Source organism: Delphinapterus leucas, chromosome 14 (assembly GCF_059928025.1).
Source record: "Delphinapterus leucas isolate spDelLeu-1000000601 "Yukka" chromosome 14, BTC_Dleu_Yukka2, whole genome shotgun sequence".
In the NCBI taxonomy this organism is placed as follows: Eukaryota; Metazoa; Chordata; class Mammalia; order Artiodactyla; family Monodontidae; genus Delphinapterus; species Delphinapterus leucas.
Genome location: NC_143142.1, coordinates 73,853,428 through 73,872,796, shown reverse-complemented (window position 1 = coordinate 73,872,796; position 19,369 = coordinate 73,853,428). Strand labels below are relative to the sequence as shown.

The following is a 19,369-nucleotide window of genomic DNA, read 5'->3' as shown; positions in this document are numbered from 1 at the left end:
TGTGGGCAGTGGCAGATGGGAGGGGGAAGGGAAACAATGCTTATTAATGCGTGGCCTGAGAGGCCCCCAGAAACAACACTCTCCGAGGGGGTCATTTGCATCCTTCCAATTAGTGTCTCCAAAGACCTTGATAAATGAATGGGAAAACATCCATTGGCGTTTGCCTTGCCTTGCAATGTTGCCACATTGACAGCCTGCCTTTTTTTTTTTTTTTTGGCCATGCCATGTGGCTTATGGGATTTTAGTTCCCTGACCACAGATTGAACCCTGCCCCTAGGTGGTGAGTGCAAGGATTCCTAACCACTTAACAGTTTCCTTTGCCATGACTATGTATCTCCTTCAGATTCATTGAACGTTTGCCCTTTTCCTTCCCAGCCTAAGAGGTGAAGGATTGGAGACTCAGACCACGGAGAAATAATCCAGTGACAGAAAATATTTACAACTGCACAAATCCATTTCTTGGCTTTCATTCACTTGAGTATTGCTATGGGCTGAATGTTTGTGTTCCCCCCGCCCCCCCCACCCCCCCCCACCCCCCCGCCCTCAGCCAAATTCATATGTTGAAATCCTAACCCCCAAGATGATGGTGTCAGGAGGTGGGGCTTTGCGATCATTAGGTCATGAAGGTGCAGCCCTCGCAAGTAGGACTGGTATCCTTCTAGAGGAGACCTGAAATAGCTTCCTTGTCCCTTCTGCCATGTGAGGACACAGCGAAAAGATGACTATCTGTGACATTGAATCTTCTGGGGCCTTGTTCTTTGACTTTCCAGCCTCCAGAACTGTGAAAAATAAATGTCTGTTGTTTATAAGCCACCTAGTCTGTGGTATTTTACTATAGCAGCCTGAACACACTAAGACAAGTACCATGGAACCTATCTTGGGGTTTGGACATGGGTGGGAAATTGAGGATGGACCTGGTGCTGATTCAATCACTGTGGTATGATTATCTCCTTGAAGGTGCCCTTGCCTTCCCTTGAAGGCATCCTGTGAGTACTTTTGTGCAGGATGTGTGCTCAGCCTTGCTGCAATGGCTTGCTCATTTGCTACCTGCAGGGAAGTTTCTACATCGTGGGCCTGCCATCACTTGCACCTGGCCACCTGTCTGGTTTCATATTTGGAATTCTTCCCTCCATACTGATAGCTGCAGCCACTCTGGGCTGTTTTCTGCTTCCTAGATACCCTGGGCTCTCTCTTCTCCTTTGTTAGAGCATTCTCTCCATCTAGAAGCCTCTGGACACCTCCTCCTCTCTCTTCTAGGCAACCTCCTTATTCTTCAAGTCTCAGTGCAAACTCCAGCTCTATTACACTTTCCGTGATGCTCTGAAACACTCAGGAACTGGTTTCTCCATGCTCCCACCACACCTTGACTGGTATGTGGTACTGTAATTGTCTGTTTGCCTGAAAGGCTCTCCACTGGACTCAACTACTTGAGGTAGAGATTCTGTTTTGTTTTGCATATTTTCAAATTTGTATCACTAACATTATCTTACTTGCATAATAAATATTCGCTGACTGAATGAATATAGAGCTTACGGAGTGTTGTGTAGGTGTAAAGCGCCCTGTGGAATAGTGAGCTCATCCACCACAGGTGTTCATTCAGTGTTGGGCATCTTGTGGGAAAGGAGTGGTCATGCTGGGAAAAATGCAGAATGCTTTAGAGTAAAACCTCCTGAAATGCCAACATACCTGGGGGGGAGGGTTTATTTGAGGTGGAAAGAAAACAATGAAGACTTTGGAAAGTACTTGTGAGATATTCAACTTTTGAGAATTTTCAGTTGATGATCCATTAGGGAAGAAAAAATCAGATACCAGTTTCCTGTTGGCGCTGGTACTCAGCTGCAGTCTTATTGATTTCAAATGCTGTCTATCTTTGGCAGGGCAAGCAGTTACATCTGTAACTCCTTTTTCAGCATTGGCACATGAGCCTTCATGCACCCAAGAATGTTAGGTCCGTTTGTTTACTAAATCACAGTTCCTATGCTCGTCAATGATGAGCACATAAATAGTGTGATAGGGTGTCTTTTTTTTTTAACTTAACAGAAAGAATGGGAGATTTGGAGCCAGCAGACTCCCAAAGTCCCAGCCTTGGCTCTGTCACTCTTTGCTTGTGTGAGCTTGTATGATCTTAAGCTCTTTTTATTTAATTTTTTGGCCGTGCCCAGACCAGGCCTCTGCAGTGAAAGTGGCAAATCCTAACCACTAGACCACCAGGGAACTCCCAGTCTTAAGCTCTTAGTTCCTCAGTGATGTCATCCTCAAAATGGGGTATAACAATGACAGTAGTAATGGGCGTACAGGGTTATAGTGACTGTCAAATGAGGTGCCTTAGACTTCGCTAAAAGATCCTTTTTTTAAGTGGTAAAATTATGACTTTCCTACAACTATGAAACAGACAAGGGTCAACGATTTTTATTTAACTCATTGGTTAATGTGTACACTAGTAAGATGTTCAAACTGGCTCAAATGAGAATTTGACTTACAGAGATTTGTATTCTCCTCAGGGCATAATTCCTTTGCATTGCCGTGAACAGAAAAAAAAAATTGTGTTGTCAGTTTTCTGCAACTTAACTTCTATCCCTATAGAGTTAAGTAGCTTAGTCCATCAAAAACCAAGGTGCTCACTAAATGGAGTCAGATAATCCCTGGAAAGTGCTAGAAACCCCCCAGCACTCTACTGCAAGGACACCAGGATTCTCTTTTGCCCATTCCTAAGTCTAGCAATTTTTCCTGACACCCAGAAGCTGGGTATTCCTGCCCCTGGACAATCCTATCTAGTCCTTTTTTTTTTTTTTTGGCAGTACACGGGCGTCTCACTGCTGTGGCCTCTCCCGTTGCGGAGCACAGGCTCCGGACGCACAGGCTCAGCGGCCATGGCTCACGGGCCCAGCCGCTCTGCGGCATGTGGGGTCTTCCCGGATCAGGCCACGAACCCGTGTCCCCTGCATCGGCAGGCGGACTCTCAACCACTGCGCCACCAGGGAAGCCCTAGTCCTTTCTTTCTCCTTGACAACATCACACCTGATCCCACCCCTCTCACCCCACCCTCTTCTCCACTGGACCAGATCTTTAGAGAAAAGGCTGGCCCCTCTCCTCCAAGACCATTCTCCCTTAAATAACTTCCCTCTCTTGTTTTTTCAGTGGTTCCCCTACTCCTCCGTCTTGGTTCCTACTCCGTGGCTTAGAAACAGCTTTAAATCCCTCTTAACTTAAAAACAAACACAAAACAAAACAACTGCCCCTCTGTTTGCGCAGTTATGCTATATAAAAACAACAACAACAACAACAAAAAACCCTTGACATTTTGATGGCTTACAGCAGAGATCAACAAACTTTTTCCTTAAAGGGCCAGGTAGTAAATATTTTAAGCTTTGTGGACCACATACAGTTTTCTGTTCCTATTCACTTTGTTTTTCCTTACAACTCCTAAAAAATGTAAAAGCCATTCTTAGCTTGCAGACAGTACAAAAAGAGGCTGCAGGCTGGATTTGCTTTTGAGAAACAAGTGTTTATTTTTCACTCTTGTCTCTGAGGCAGACTATATCTGTCCCTCCCCCCACGGGGAGGGGGTGTGGGTGTGGCCATGTGCTGGCCTGGCCAATGGAATGTTAGCAAAGTGTGGCCTGAGGAGAACATACCTTGAGTACCTGCTGGTCTAAGAAAGATGAAAGACATGTGGAGCAGACCTGGACCCAGATCCCAGCTTGGAACCATGCCAGCTTAGATTAGCCAAACCTCAGCCAACCTGTGATGGGCAGTGTGGATGACTGACTATTTAAGTGTGAACAAGCTGGGGAATTTGGTAGTTGTAGTTATTTCTGTTTTGCTGGTGAAAATCTTAGACTAGTGTTCCTGAAAGTGTGATCATCAGAACACCTGGGATACTTGTAAGTATCAGTTTCCTGGGGCCTCTCCTTGGAGGCACTAATTTGGAATATCTCGGGGGAAGACTTAATAACATGCATTATTACTAACCTCCCTGGGGAGTGTGAGAACGGCTGTCTCAGACTTCATGAGTTCCTTGGTTCATATTGGTAATAACTGCTTTCCCTGGGTACCGACCATGCACCAGATGCTTTGCATATATGCGTGATCTTAGTTTTAAATCTTGCAACAACTCTAAGAGGTAGGTATGACTATCCCCATTTTACAGCTGAGGAAACTGAGGCTTGGAGAGGTTAAATAAGCAACCTGAGATCACATGTGCATCAAGGAGCAGGGTCAGACTTACCCTGTGATTCTTCTGCTATGCCTGCTGCCCACTGTCATAACTTAATTTGGTTTCCAGCTTTAGTCTAACTTGACATATATAATTATGCAAATCACCCTGTGCTGTCAGTTCTTCTAGCCAAAGACGAGTGTAGTGAAACAAAAGAGAAGACTAGAGCAAGGGGAAGAGGGGGATAATGGTGCTGGGAAGCTCTGCCTGTGGACTGTTTGTCAAGGGAAGGGGCAGGGCCAGGGCTACTCGGTCAGGGTTGATGGGCTGTTTCTGGTTCCTGAGGACCTAGAGAAAGGAGGGAGGGAGGGGAGAAGGGTCCGCCAGGGCCTAGGGGTTGAGTGGTCCCACCTGAGATGGCTCAGAGTGGAGCCAGAACCTTTAAAGAGAGCCGACATCCACACAGGTGGATTCCATTCCCTTAGAATTGCCTGGAGAGGGTGTTTAAAATGCTGGTTTTCAGGCTACACCCCTCCCCCGGCCCCATTCTGACCTGATAGGTCTGAATTACACCCAGGGATCTTCCTTTTCAGCAGGCTTTCTGAGTCTGATGTTGGTGTTTTTAGATCACATTTTGAAAAACACTGAACTAAAGAAATGATTCACAAACGTTAGATTTTCCGCTTTGAAAAAAATTAAGGAACATGAATAGTGTAAGTAAATTATAAAATGCAGAAAAATAAAAGGAAAAAAAATCATTTGAAATTCTACCAGTAAAAGATACTACTACCAACATTTTGATGTGTATTCTCCCATATTTTCCCTGTGTGTGTGCGTAGATAGATGGGGCCATACACTATATAGTACTCTGTAGCTTGCTTTCTTGCCTTAACCATATGTTAACACACCCTTGAAGTCAATAAATATACATGTACATCATATTTATGGTAGATTTTCGGGTATCAGTGGAGATGCTTGTCTTGGGGGACCGGTCTGGGACCTTTCACCTCCTCTTCAACTTGCACTATCGAGCAAACCCTACCCTTGGGTAAGGCCAGAGCTTGGGGTTCATCTCTGAACCGCAGTGCCCTTCATTCAGCTGCACTTTATAGAGTCCTGCCTGGGCTGGGCGGGGAGGAGCTCTTGGTTGGTTCTGGGCAAGGGGCATCCTTTACCGGCATTGTGGGCAAACGCTCCTGGGTTCCTGCAAGCAATCCAGGGATTTTTCTGCCTCTGAGGGTTTTCCGGCTCTGAAGCCACGGTCGGTCCACAAGGCTGGCAGCTTTGGGTTAAAGGAGTGTCCGTCCCGACCCCACCCCTTACCTCTCACCCACGGGAGCTCCTCAGGGATGGAGTTCAAGACTGACTCAAGGATTGAAACCATAAACCAAGCAAAGCTTTGCCTGAGCGGCTGCCTTTGAACTGCAGAGCTGGCCTCCCCCAGGCTCTCCCCTCCCCTGCAGCCCCCTACCGGGGGCCCCAGCAACAACGCAAAGTTCAAATCTATGGCTACATGGAAGTGCATTTGGGAACAATCAGGGGGCCCCTGACCTCTGACCCCAGGGCCGCCCTCCCTGCCTCAGAGACTGGGCTTGAGTCCTTGGAGCCAAAGAAAAAAATGTGCTGTAGAGTCCCATTTTTGAGAAGAAATGAACTTAGAATACAATCACTAGTAAGCTTTTTTTTTAAAAAAGTAATTGGTATAATTGGCTTCAGTCTGCGAGATAAACAAACAACACAGCAAATCCTTTAACCTCCTGTTCAGGGCTGTAAAGGGGCCTGTATTTGTATTTTCCTGGTGCTTTTATGACCTAGGGCCTGGCCTCTCTCCCCTCTGGACTGGGGCCGGCACAAAGCCGGGCTAATCCCAGAGCAGTTTCGGAAATAAGGGTCTAGAATGGAATTTCCTCCACACGCCCTCCAGGCCACAGCCTCTTCACTGTGCTTCCCCCCCACCCTGGATGGCTCTGAGCCCCACTTTGGGAAACAAAGGGACTGTTTCCGAGTTTTCCTTGGAGCCCAGCGAGCCTCGCGTGGTACAAAAATTCAGTGAAAGCAGCTCTTATGTTCCCTTCCCAGTGGCAGGGCTGTCAGAGGAAAGGAAATCGTGTGCTGCACATTTATGCGGTTTACTATGTATAAATCTCTTGGGGGCGGGGAATACAAAAATGTATCTTGTAGCTAGGAGCCTTGCCCTCAAAGAGCTTACCGTTTAGTTGGAATATCATAACTAATCAGAGTACAGGGGGAAAGTCTACTCACAATTCAAGGCGGCAATCCAAGCGATCCTTTGCTAGATGAATGTTCCAGGCCTTAAGAGTTCAGGAAATGTGAAATATTTGTTGAGCATCTCCTCTACTGGATAAGATAAGGGGTCGCAAAGACCCTTGTCTCAAAAGGTGGTTCCCATCCATTTTTTCCTTCTGTGCACAGGCCACTCCCTCTTGGAGAGGTGGAGTCTATTTCTTCACTTCCTTGAATCCGGGCTGGCCTATCACTGCTTTGACAAGAAGATCGTGGAAGTTATGCTGTGCTAGTTAGTTCCAGGCCTGGCCTTTAAGAAGACTGGCAATCTCTGCTTCTTTTCTCTTAGAACCCAGCAGACATGCTGTGAGGAAGTCCAAGAAGCCACATGGAAAGTCCAAATGGAGGCCAATTCAGGCTCCAGGACCGTCATCCCAGCTGAGTTTCCGCCAATGGCACCCACTTGCTAGGTATGTGGTGAGCCATCTTGGCAGTAGACCCTTCAGCCCGATTGGTCCACCTCCGCTGACAGTACTTGGAGCCGATAGGCGCTGCTTTGCAGAGTTGTGTCCAGGTGCAATGCTGTGAGCAGATCAATGACAGTCGCGGCATTCATGCGTCAGCTTTGCTCTCAAAACAATCCTATAAAGCAGATATTACTAGTATTACCCCCACTTTGTGGATGAGGGGCAGAAATGGGCAAAGTATCCAAGATTACACAGCTAGTAAGTGGAGAAGGCGTGAGAACACAGACTGTGTCCTGGGGTTGGTGCATATACCAATTGGAGTCAGGTATATTCATTAGGAAGCTGTGTGATATAAAACAGGAAGATGGATGGGTTGGGACTGAGTAAAGGAGGAACCCACATGCCAAGATAAAAAGTTAGCACTTCATTTAATAATGGCCCTTTAAAAGTGGTCGTTGAAGGCTTTTGAGTAGAAGTGACAGGATAAAAAGAACTTACATAAGTGATTGACATTGGGTGGTTTGAAGGGACAAGGGGCCATAAGCAGATGGGTCAGCAGAGGGATAGAATTGTTCAGGAGGGAAGTGACGGGGATGCTGCCTAGGGTGGCAGCAGTGGGAATGGAAAGACACATGCCAAGACTTGAAAAGAAAACCAGTGTTAGGATCCAATGACCAATGGTTCCAAAAATTTGCATCTGAGGGTCCCAAAGGAGAATGGTTTAGGTGATACCACTAAAGAATTGGTAATGCAGAAGGAGAGAAGTATGTCTTATGCACTCAGAAAGTTGTTAGTAGAAATGGATCAGAATTGAGGATGACAAATTGAGTTTTAGCTTTGCTGAAACCGAAGAGCTGGCAAAGAATGAAGATGTGGAAATCATGGCCTCTGTCCTCAAACAATTTATAATCCTGAGCTCTCTCTCTCTCTTACATATATATACACAACCACACATTCATACATGATACACATTCATACACATACACCAGATGGCAAGTAGAAGTAGTGCATAATAAATAATAATAAAAAGAATGAACTGCCAAAACGTTGGGTACTGAGAATAAATGCTATGAGCGATCAGGAAAGGGGAGATCGATGGCCCTGTGGCATCCAAAGGCGTTACCAGTAGAACCAGAGGTGGGATCTTCCTGTGAGACTCACTCAAAGACCAACATCCCAGGGTGTAGAGGGACCGTGGGAAAGAAAGATTATCACAGCCAGTACACATTCTTTGAAAACGTGATTTTTAATGACCATCAAGTATTCCATCTCATGAGTAACCACAATTTATTAAACTATCGCTGTAATACTGTACATTGATGAGGTTGATAATCTTGGCGATTTTTTAAAAAAACATTTTAAAAAATTAATTAATTTTTGGCAGTGTTGGGTCTTCGTTGCTGCATGCGGGCTTTCTCTAGCTGTGGCGAGTGGAGGCTACTCTTTGTTGCAGTGCATGGGCTTCTCATTGTGGTGGCTTCTGTTGCGAAGCACGGGCTCTAGGTGCATGGGCTTCAGTAGTTGTGGCTCATGGTCTCTAGAGTGCAGGCTCAGTAGTTGTGGCACAGGCTTAGTTGCTCCGTGGCATGTGGGATCTTCCTGGACCAGGTCTCGAACCTGTGTCCCCTGCATTGGCAGGTGGACTCTTAACCACTGCGCCACCAGGGAAGTCACCAGTTTTGGTGATTTTAAGTAACACTAACATGAAAGTCTCTGTAAAAAAAATTTTGCATGCATCTGATCATTCTTTAAAGAGCGATTCCTAGAAATGGAATAGTGGGCTGAAAGGTGAACATTAAAAAATATTCTTGATACTCGTTGCCAAGCACCCTGCTAAAATAATTGCCCACTCACACTTTGTCCAGCCGTGTCTAAGAAGCCCATGCCACCTTTCAGGTTACGAAGGAATTAAAAAGAAGGCATAAAACTGTATACTCTGTCTAACCTTTTTGTAAATTAAATATGTGAAAATAGATGAAAAGATAACCCCAAATGTTAACAGTGTGTAACTCTGGATAATGAGGGTTTACGGGTGATCTAATGTTCTTCTTTATCCCTTTCTATATAAATTTCCTAAATAGTATGTGTGTTACTTTCAAGAAACATTTTTTTTTTAAGCAGAAAAAGGAATATGACAGAAAGAACGCTGTGCTCAAGTCAAAGGAACTGTGTTGTCCAAGGTCTCCTGCTGGCAGTGTCCGCTCGGACAAGCCAGGCGGCCCTGCTGAGTTTCCGCTGGCTCATGTCAAACAGCCCCAGTGGTTCTCAGCCCAGAGAATCATTAAAATCACCTGGGCACTTAAAACATACCTTCCCTGGGACTTCCCTGGCGGTCCCGTGGTTAAGACTCCGCGCTTCCAACTGCAGGGGGCACGGGTCCCATCCCTGGTCCTGGTCGGGGAACTAAGATCCCGCATGCCTCACGGGGCAAAAAAAACCCCAAAAAACCTTCCCTGAGTCCCACCCCAGACTCACTGAATCTGAATTTGCGGGGGGGTGGGGAGAGCGGGGGCGGGCATGGATATTTTGAAAACGTGACTCACGTCCCCCCATGAGCAGCTGAGGGGCGAGCAGCCCCCAGCAAAGGCTCTGAGGAAGGCCTCGCAGGCCCGTCCGCCATTTCTCCCCGCAGAGCTGCGCTCGCATCTGGGGAGCAGGGGCGCAGAGGGGAAGGGGCGATTGCCCGGACGGAGGCCCACCGCTTGTGTGCATTTGCCGCGCCTCAGCTACAGGTAGGTGCCCTGACTCACATGCAAGCACGTTTACAGCGAGTCAGGACCAAACAAAAGCGCGTCTCTCACTGAGGCAGCCAGTTCCTCCTTCATTCCAGGCGCCCGAGAGGTCAGAGGGGTGAAGCCGGGCAGCCCCCCGACTCACCCCGCGCGAGGGACAGAAAGGGCGGTCTCGCCTCCGGGGCGTTTGTGGTCCAGGAGGGGCCGCGGAGGTGGGGCGGAAGGGAGCGCGGGACGAGGCTGCGTGCGGCCTCCTGCTGCCTCCGCGCCAATGGGGAGCCGCCACCTCACGCGGGCCGGGCCCGCGGCCTCCTCTGAAGCTGGCCGATTAGGGCGCTTTAATCCTTTGCTCTTGTCCTCGGGCTCCGTCGGCGGGGAAGGGGGCTGGGCCGGCAGCGGTTCCCTCAGCAACGGGGCCTGGCCCGGTTCCATTGTGCGGCGGGCCCCCGCTGGGAAGGGCCGTGGGGAAGGAAGGGGGGAGCGGCCTTGCCCGGGCCTTCCCTTCGCAGCCGCGGTGGAGCTGTGGACCCCCGGGCGCGTGCCGCCAGAAGGCGGTGGGACGCCCTCGGGGTCCTCGGACCCGCCCTGGGCGGGGACGGCCGCGGAGGGCCTGCGGGCAGAGCGGGGCTCACTGTTTACGCGCCGACACGAGGCTGCAGGCCGACTTGGCAGCGCGCTGCGGGAGGAGGCGTTCGAGAGCATTCGCGGGCGGGCGAGCTTTCCCTTGGATGCAGAGGAGGCGGCCGCTCCCCGACGGCCCTGCTTGGCGGCCGGTCCTGGCCTCCAGCCCCGAGAGCCCACACTTGGCATTTTCTGACCAGCCTGTCAAAACGACCGAGTCTTCTTCTTAGCATTTCTATTTTCGGAGCTTCTTAATGCTTCTCCCACTACGGCCCCGTCTACCGCGAGGATTCGCTATCCTCCGCCCTCCGACTGCGCCATCTTCTATCCCCGTTTTACTGTGGTCCTTTCTCCCCCTCCCCTCTGCGCCTCATTCAACTCTCCCTACATTCCTTCCTCCCATTTATCTTTTATTTCCTTCACGCCCGCCCGCGTACACGCGCACACACACACACACACACACACACATTGCTAAAACAAAGGAAAACCTCCCATCCTCTTTCTAGTCTCAGTTTTGTCAGGATAGTAAAAGTTCAGATGGCCTTGAGGGGGATCAATAAGACCATCCAGGGCTAAAGATATTAGCACACTTTGTGAACTAGATATGCCCTCCGCTTTAGAGAGCTTCTGTCGCTAGTCATGTTTGGATTCTTGGTACTTAAGGATGTGAGCTTCTAGATCTAGAGACACAGCTGCTACAAAAGTGACCACTTTTCCCTACCACACCCAAGGAGGAAGAAGCTCGTGTACTTTACAAACGCGATTTACATCCCTTAGAAATAAAATAAATGTCTTCTGGAGACACAACCTGCTGTTTTTAATAATTCCCACAATGCCGTTTCCTTACGGACTGTTGTTTCAGCCTGGAAGGTGTCATGGTATTCAGTGTCACGTTGAGGAGACTGTCACCCATTCATGAGGTGCCTTTTTACTGTTGGAGCATCACTGACAGTACCCAGGGCCCAGGAGCACAGAGCATGTGATCCCACATTGAACCTACCCCCCCAATCTGCCCACGAGTGAAAAGATCCCGGTTCATTTTTCACAGGGAGGAATGGTACCCTTAGACCAGCATCTTTCTCACGCCTGCCAGCACCACGGTTCTCAGACAGTTCAGTAGCCCACAAAGCCCTTCACTTCCAACTCCTGCAGGTAGGGTTGTTATGAGGATTAAGATAATTCATGTGTGTTGAACATGGCACATAGGGCCCAGTGCTCAGAAAGAATTAGTAATACTGTCTTTGACCTTCTGGCCTTGGGAATGCACCTCTGTTATCTCCATGGCTCACCATAAGCTAGTGCACCAGGATTACTAACCTCGATTCATAGAGATGGAACCTCAGGCGGTTCAGTAATGTGCCCAGGGTCACCCAGCAGTTAGACGGTGCCGTCTGGATTCGAACTCAAAACACTCAGCAACATACAGGCTCTCTCCAAACATCCGTGGTCTCTCCTGCATCATGACAGTATTATAAATGGTCTGCCTAGCCTGAGTCCCCAGAGGTTTGTTCTGTGAAGACAAGTCCATTATGTCAATGCATTTGAAATCAGCTGGAGGCAGTCCTTCAGTGCACGGCTTTTAATGCCTATTAAGCAGGGTGGAGAAAGATCAATGAACAGGGGTGTTTTTGCAGCTCCGCTAGGGCTCGCCGTCCTGACTGTACTGCCCAGGTTCTCTGGCAAGGCTGGAGTTTTAAAGCCTCCGAGGAGAACTACTTGAAACAAAGACGGAGGAGATGGCTGTTTCCATGCTCGTGTAATTTTAGGGGAAAAGGAAGATTCCCTGCAGCGTATCCCCTAGATCCAGATGGTCTGACATGAAATGTATCCGAAGAGCCATCATTAAGAATTATTCTCCTGAGGTCTTCACTCTGTTCAGAGTTCTCTTTTCAAAGGAAGATGCCTACAAGCGTCTTCCCAGGGTGATGGGACCATCTTCTTGCAAAGCAATGAAGCAACGCCAGCAGGAGCTGGGGAGGCATGGGGGCGGGGGCACAGAAAGGGGATGGGGTAACAAAGGCGAGAGGCACGGCACCTCGGTGTTTTTCCCGAGGCGTCCTGGGGAATATCTTTTGATTCGATATTGGTTTCACGATCTTGCTGGGTTTTCTTGCTCCTCTCTGCTCCTTTCTGACCAAGAATGGGAAAGAGGGATGATGGAGGAGAGAGTGTGGGTAGATGGTGGAAGTCAAGGGAGGGGTTGGCTACCTGGCTGAGTGGAGGGGAGTGGATGAGAGGGAAGTTGTCTCTCACTCCAACACACGTGTGTGCATATATGTCACACACACACACACACACACACACTACCCCCTCCCTCCAGCAGCATTTTTAGAGAATAACAGTGCCCCCTGGTGGCCATTTACATGCAAGACTCCTCTAAACTTTCACTGAAGAATAACACAAGTTGTGTTATTCCATACTTATTTACTCTGGTTTCCCACAGTCGAAAGTCCCCCTTGTCCCTCTTGTCCTTTTCTTGGAAAATGAGCCAAGACATAAAGGTACTTCTGAGAAGCGCTTTGCAGCATTCCCGGTGGTACTTGGCACGAGAGAGACAATACCCAGAAAACAGCTCCCAAACAGAAGGCCGTGTGCTTAGTGTCTTAAGGCCCTGGCCTTGTGCTTATTTGGGAAAGAAGCAGCAGGCTTGAGGAGCAGGGATCAGTGAAGAAGGTATTGATTTCAGGAATTGATTCCAGCCACGGTGCATTTTTTTAATCTGTACATTACCAGAAGAGCAGAGAACACTGTATTATCAATATCAATTTCTGCTTCTCTGACCTAAGCTTGGTCTCTCCAGTAATGGCTCATTTCACTTTGCTATAATTAAAAGAAATGCCATCCATTTGCCTCACCGAGTTCCTACCCTGTACCAGGCTCTGTGCACAGGAGCTGGTGACATCAGGGTGGATGCAAACATACCTGTGGGACTTTGTTTTCCTCCCAGGAACTCAGACAGCCCAGGTCACAGGTGATCTTGATCTCCCTAAATCAACGAGATCGTGTGCACAGTGAGCTTAACTCACTGCCTGGTACCTCGTAAGTGTTCTGTAACAGCGGCTCTGAATGTACCTGATATGTATGGAACTACATGTATGTATAGAACTGAAAGCTATTTCTAGGGAGCAACATGAATTTTTAAGTGCTTTGGGATTTTATAAGGACTCATTAAAAGGCATCAGGATTTCCAGCTGTGAGATTTTTTGTTTATGTAGGAGTTCAAAGAGTTCTTTCCAAATGCTAACTCATGAATCTTCGCAAAATGCCCTGGAAATGGCTGGCCAGAAAAGGGAACACGGACGAACCATTAATCGGAGTAATATGGCAGTAGAGTCAGGGCAGGGAACAAACAGTTCTTCGATGTGCGCCCCCCGCCCGCAAGTCTGGAGCAGTAAAACTCCCCTGTAAAAAACGTGGTTTTGTACTGTAAGTTCTAGGTAAGGGAGACTCCTTCTTTACCCCAAGGCGGGGAAGGAATAAAGCTCTGAAAAATAGTTCCGGATGAGCCGGGAGCAGGATAACAGGGAGGAGAGTGGAGGCCTCACGTTGTCCCTTCTCCTCCCCAACATTTGAATATGGGTGAATCAGGTGAAAGTGAGTAGCAAGAGAGCCTCCAAGGGGAGGACGCAGAGAGGAGTGCTAAAGGGGCATCAGGTGGGCTTGCAGGAGGCTTCCGGGGAGAATCCATTTCCTTGCCTTTTTTAGCTTCTACTGGCCGCCTGGGTTCCTTGGCTTGTTGCCTCTTCCTCCACCTTCAAAGAGCATCTGTCAGTGTCTGCTCCATCATCACATGGCCTTTTCCTTTTGTCTCTAGCTCTCCCTACGTTCCTGTTATAAGAATCCTTGTGATGACGTTGGCTCACCCACGTAATGCAGGATAATCTCTCCATCTCAAGATTGTTAATCACATCTGCAAAATCCCTCTTGCCATGTAGGGTAGCATTCCCAGGTCCTGGGGATTAGGATGTGGGTATTTTTGGGGACCGTTATTCTGCCTCCCATGCTGGGAAATCAGGGCAGAGAGACTGAATGATATTTTGAAGAGGAACTTCTATAATATAGAAATCTTCCCATAACATCAACTTCCAAGGGCCGTGGACTGTTTCACCCACGAGTTGTCCATTGCGGTTCTGAAATGTGCAGATGGGAAGTGTGCTTCTCCACATGTCCCCCACCTTGGGGGCAAGGGAGGTCACACCTGGGACTCTCCTGAGCTAGGGGTGGTGAGACCCTAGAGCTGTACAAATTTCTTCCTCTGGAAAGCAGAGAAAGTCCTTTAAAGTCTAGCCACCCACCAAGCAGGCCTCACAGGTTGATAGGGAGATGCCCTTGGTCACAGCAGTTGTGGAGAATGGAAAAGAGATTTTATAACCAAAGCACACTGAGTCCTTTTGGACTGTCTCTGGCGAGACTGTTCCTGGCATTGGATTAGGAGGAGGAGTCTTGATGGGAGCCACATATCAAATTTCCTTCTGCTTTGCAAGGGAACCAGGTTCAAGGTAAGAATTCTCAGTGGAGGGCTTCCCTGGTGGCACAGTGGTTGAGAGTCCGCCTGCCGATGCAGGGGACACAGGTTCGTGCCCCGGTCCGGGAAGATCCCACATGCCGCAGAGCAGCTGGGCCCATGAGCCATGGCCACTGAGCCTGCGCGTCCGGAGCCTGTGCTCCGCAACGGGAGAGGCCACAGCAGTGAGAGGCCCGCGTACCGCAAAGAAAAAAAAAAAAAAGAATTCTCAGTGGAGAAATCTGGTTTCAGAACACCTTCAAGAAATCCCCCAGTCAGCGCCATTCAAAAGGAGTGGCGCCACACCTTGCCCAGAGAGTAAGACAATGAGTTGGCATCCATGTGGCCCAGAACCTCCCAGATGGGCACAAGTCTTCTGTCCTGTTGTCAGATCTTGTGGGAGCTTCTAGGACTTGATCTGGCTCCAGAGTACGCAGGCGCCTCTGACCCTCCCTGCACCACAGCTGAACACACAGCCCTGAGCACAGCAGACTGACTGCCGCCTTTCTCTCTCAGTATTGAGGCTTTGGAGTCCCCAGTGGGAGGCTCTCCACAAACCACAGTCTCTTGTGTCACTGCTGAGGTTACAATGACCATCACTGCCCCAGCCCTGCTGGCCAATCCTCTCGAGCCTCGATTCCTGCTGTTCTTTCCCTTCCAAGGGGTTAGCCCCATCTACAAAGTTTTGGATAGCCCCAAGTTTAGGATAAGCACACTTTCCCTCTTCCAAGCTTGTACTGTTTACAGAGCTCTTTCAATCCTTTGATTGTACCAGGGAGAACAATCTTAATGAGTGATGTATCAGATAGGAATTGATTAAGTGGCAAAACATGGCAGACTTGGCTAATGCTGGATCAATCAGGGCAGTTTGAGGGTTTCTCAGCCTCAGTGCTGTTAACATCTGGAGCCAGATAATTCTTTGTTGGAGGGCTGTCCTGTGTGTTGTAGGTTGTTTCACGGTGTCTTCAGCTTCTAACCACTAGATCAGTGATTCTCAATTGGGGAGGGGGCAATTTCGCCCCCAGAGGACGTTTGGCAATGTCTGGTTGTCACCACTTGGAGGTAACTGGAGGGTGGTCTACTGGCATCTAGGGGGCTGCGGTCAGGGATGCTGCTAAATAATCCACAGTTCACAGCTCCCGACCACAAAGAATTATCTAGCCCCAAGTTTCAATAGTGCCATGACTGAGAAACCCTGGTTTAAAGAAACAGAAATGATGTTTAAGTTGGTCCAACAGGACGGGGAGAGAAAATCCCAAAAGAAATCTCCCCTCCCGCAGTAGGATTCTTATCCTATTCTCTCTGCTGATAAAGCCAGAAATAGTTCGTTTTAGCTGATAATTCCTGGGATGAAATACCTCACTGGAGGCACTTCCTGGCAAGAGACTCGGAGGGGACCTGGAGCAGGAGAGAGGGTGCTCGTTTCATTTGAAGGATGGCTGAGGAAGCGTGGGAGAGAGTTAATAGACGCATGCACCACTGATTGGGAAAAGGGACTGCAAAAATTCTAAAAGCCACCGAATGCAGCTGCATTTGGCAGTAGGAGCACTGACGATACGTGGAAGAACGAAACGACAAATATTGAAAGGATCGGTTGCAGACACAGCCCACAGAAGACAGCAGGCAGGGCTCTTATCGTTTAGGATTATTTTTTTTTAGTACCAAGTGTCTGTTGAAATACTTACATCCCAAAGTGCATTCAAACATCACCTACTTGTACCTACACGTGAAAGCAGGCCTCCATTACAAAAGATAATGAACAGATAACAAAGGGAAAATGGAAAGAGTGTGTTCATAAATGCCTCCGCTACAGATCAATCAACGCTGGGCACCGAAGGCTGTATTTTTTTTGTTCTGTGAGTGCAGCTAGGTGATAATAAATAGACGTAGGTTCTCACCAATTAGAGTAGCTGCTGGGTCCCTCCCCACACCCTCTCCCCATGACAATGAAGTGGGTACAGGTTGAGAGGGAAGGTCAGATGCGGAGCCAAAGGAAGGAGAGGTTAATTAAACTCACGGTGTGCTCAGCTGCCTGGTGCACGGGAATATTATTCTCAAACCTTTTTTCCCCACCTACCACTAGCTTGAGATATAAGAGCGAAAATACATTCCAAAAAACCAAGTACGGGCAAATAGAAAACCATTCGATATTTTTTGTTCTACTTTTTCTTTCGGCTCTTTCAGATCAAGGGATAACGCAACTTCCTGGCCAGGTGCTCTCAGGTTCAAATCTCTTAAAGAGCCGGCAGCAAAGCCAAGAATGAAGGGGAAGAAGGGACGGGCCGAGGAAGGTTTTCCTGCTGAAGTGTTCAAACATTCCGGACGTTCTCAGGTACTTTGGTGACATTTGTTGTTTCTTTTTGCACTAAGACCAGAACTGAGGGCATGTGGTGGAAAGAGGGGGTGTGGCTCATGAGCATGTGTGTGAATGCCCCCGTTAAAGTTTTTATGTGAAAATTCACCAATTAAAATGGAAAGATTTAGGGCAATTCTAGCTCATCAGGACTGGTGACTCTGACATTGTTCAAAGATGGGGAACTCACCCTTCCACCCACTCCTGGGTTCCCTGGGGCTGGGAACTCCCACAGTCTGTCACTGCACCCCGGCCCCAGCATGTCAGGCAAAGGCATGGTCATTAGGCCACGACCTGGAGCTAGTCTGCAGGGTCCAAATCCAGGCTCCACCATTTCCTTCCTCTGTGACCTTGAGCAAGTCAGCTAGCTCTGGGGGGCTTCAGTTTCCTCCTCTGTAAAATAGGCACAACAAACAGCACCTCCACTGCAAAACCCTGAATGAGGAGAGTAGTTGGCATCGTGCCAGGCTCATAGGAGCTGTTTAAATACTAGCCGTTATTATTATTAGGGGTTCAAGTTCTGTTTTGCTCAGCTTTGTAGCTTATCAAAGGCCAAACACCTGAATGTATTTTATTGCTTAAAATGTTTTGGGTCACAATTACTCATCCCTACCCATTGACATTCCATTTACATGCTGTACAGATTATTTTCAAAGCGATGTTTGAGAGGATTTTGAATAACCTTCGGTCCTGTTTCTGAACGTGGGCAGGGATCCCTTTGCGGGTGCTCTCTACCGCTTCTAGATGGGCTGCAGATTCTGTCCGGCCAATGTCTGGGGAAGGCCTGGGGGCAGATATGATTGAGATGGACAGGATACCTGCACCCAGCCCCTCGGGGCAGAGGGGTCTGGAAACTTTGTGGGTGCCTAATAGCCTGAGAAACCTCTCAGGCCCACCTTGGAATTCCTTCTGTATTTTTCTCAGCAAAATCATTCTCCAGGTCCCTGCCTTTTCTTTGAGGTTCACTGTATTTGTGCCTCGGGTTCTATATATGGAAAATCACGATTGAAATCTAGAGTGGGAACAAGATGCTTGCCCTTAACAGTTCTGAACTGTACACTTAAAATGGTTAAGATGGTAAATTTTAGGTTTAGGGATGTTTGACCACAGTTACAAGTAATTTAAAGAAAAGAACAGACTGGACTGGGAGGGATCTGAGGGCCTTCGTTCATGATCTGACACCCAGTTCCGTGAGGCTCAAGTCCAGGGTGGGGGCTTCTGGGGCGTCTTCTGCAATCCTGGCGTTTTCTCTCGCTGTGTGGGTAGGACTCAGAGGGCAGCTGGGACTCTTAAGTCCTGTGGCTCCTGTGCCCTGACCCATCCCCAGAGGGGCCCTTGTTGACTGTTCCTCAAAGCAGGTGCCTCCCTGAGAGGAGGCCCGGTGTCCGAGGCCCCACCCAGGAGCAGTGCTTCTTACCGTTTCTCTGGGCTTTTGGGCACCAGGGTCATGGGGTGAGAGGTCAGGAGAGGAGGAGGCAGTGGCTACTTACAAGGCCTCATCGTGGCTTGGCTGCTCAGGCAGCCTTTCCCGAGGCTCCCGGCCTTCTCTGTGCCCTGGGTTGGAGGGGAAGGCCCGGAGGGTGTGCAAGCTCCCGGGCTGTAAAAAAAGCCCAGACCCAGAGCCAAGGACAAATGAGCCTCTACTGCCCTCTGCTGGGAATCCCAGCTCATGACCACCAGGACTCGAGAAAAGGAAACACAAGGCAAGGCCTGGCCCAGAGAGCCAGGCAGGCCCAGGAGGCCCAGGAGGCCCGTGCGGACCTGCAGTACTGAAACGGGGGCCTCAATTTCCCCAGGGCCCCAGTTTCTCACCGAGCCCGCTGTGAGGGTGCATCACCACCAGCAAGCCAGCTCCAGGCGAGCACGACTGGGCGCTCTCCCCTCCGGGCCAGGTGAGCTTCAGCTCTCCCCGCAGCCCCCCGGGGGCGGGCTCTGGCTCCTAACTCCCTGAGGGGTGCGCCTCGCCCTGCTTGCTCCTCTAGGGTGTGCCCTGTCCTGGGCTCGTCTTTGTCATTGCTGTTCCCCCATTTCCTTTCCAAAACAGAGTTCTAGATGCGCTGCCCAGTCCCCCTTTGTTGCAAGAGTCTCTGAAAAGCTTGCCTGCCCTAGGCCATTCCCGCCTGACCCTGCAGCCAGACTGAATTTCCAGAATGTTGTTAAGGTGATGCTGTCACGCCCTTGTCTGACCTCCTTCAAAGTCTGCCAATCGCCAAGAGGGTGATTACAAAACAGCGTGAAATACAACGCGCATCACGATCTGGACCCTGCCCTTCCTTTCCGGGTTTCACACCA

The 19,369-nt window shown here is 49.1% G+C and overlaps 1 long non-coding RNA gene across 2 annotated transcripts in view; it reads left to right on the top strand.

The window, feature by feature from the left end:
* Positions 1 to 870: 870 nt before the first annotated feature.
* LOC149747649 (uncharacterized) overlaps positions 871 to 19,369 on the top strand; it is a 36,575-nt gene continuing 18,076 nt past the window's right edge. The window contains exons 1-3 of one of the 2 annotated variants that reach the window (XR_016387644.1): positions 1,449 to 3,884; positions 6,750 to 6,870; positions 16,909 to 19,369. The exon at positions 16,909 to 19,369 is cut by the window's right edge and continues 18,076 nt beyond it. This is a non-coding gene — a long non-coding RNA (uncharacterized LOC149747649). The other variant, XR_016387645.1, reaches the window with a different exon arrangement.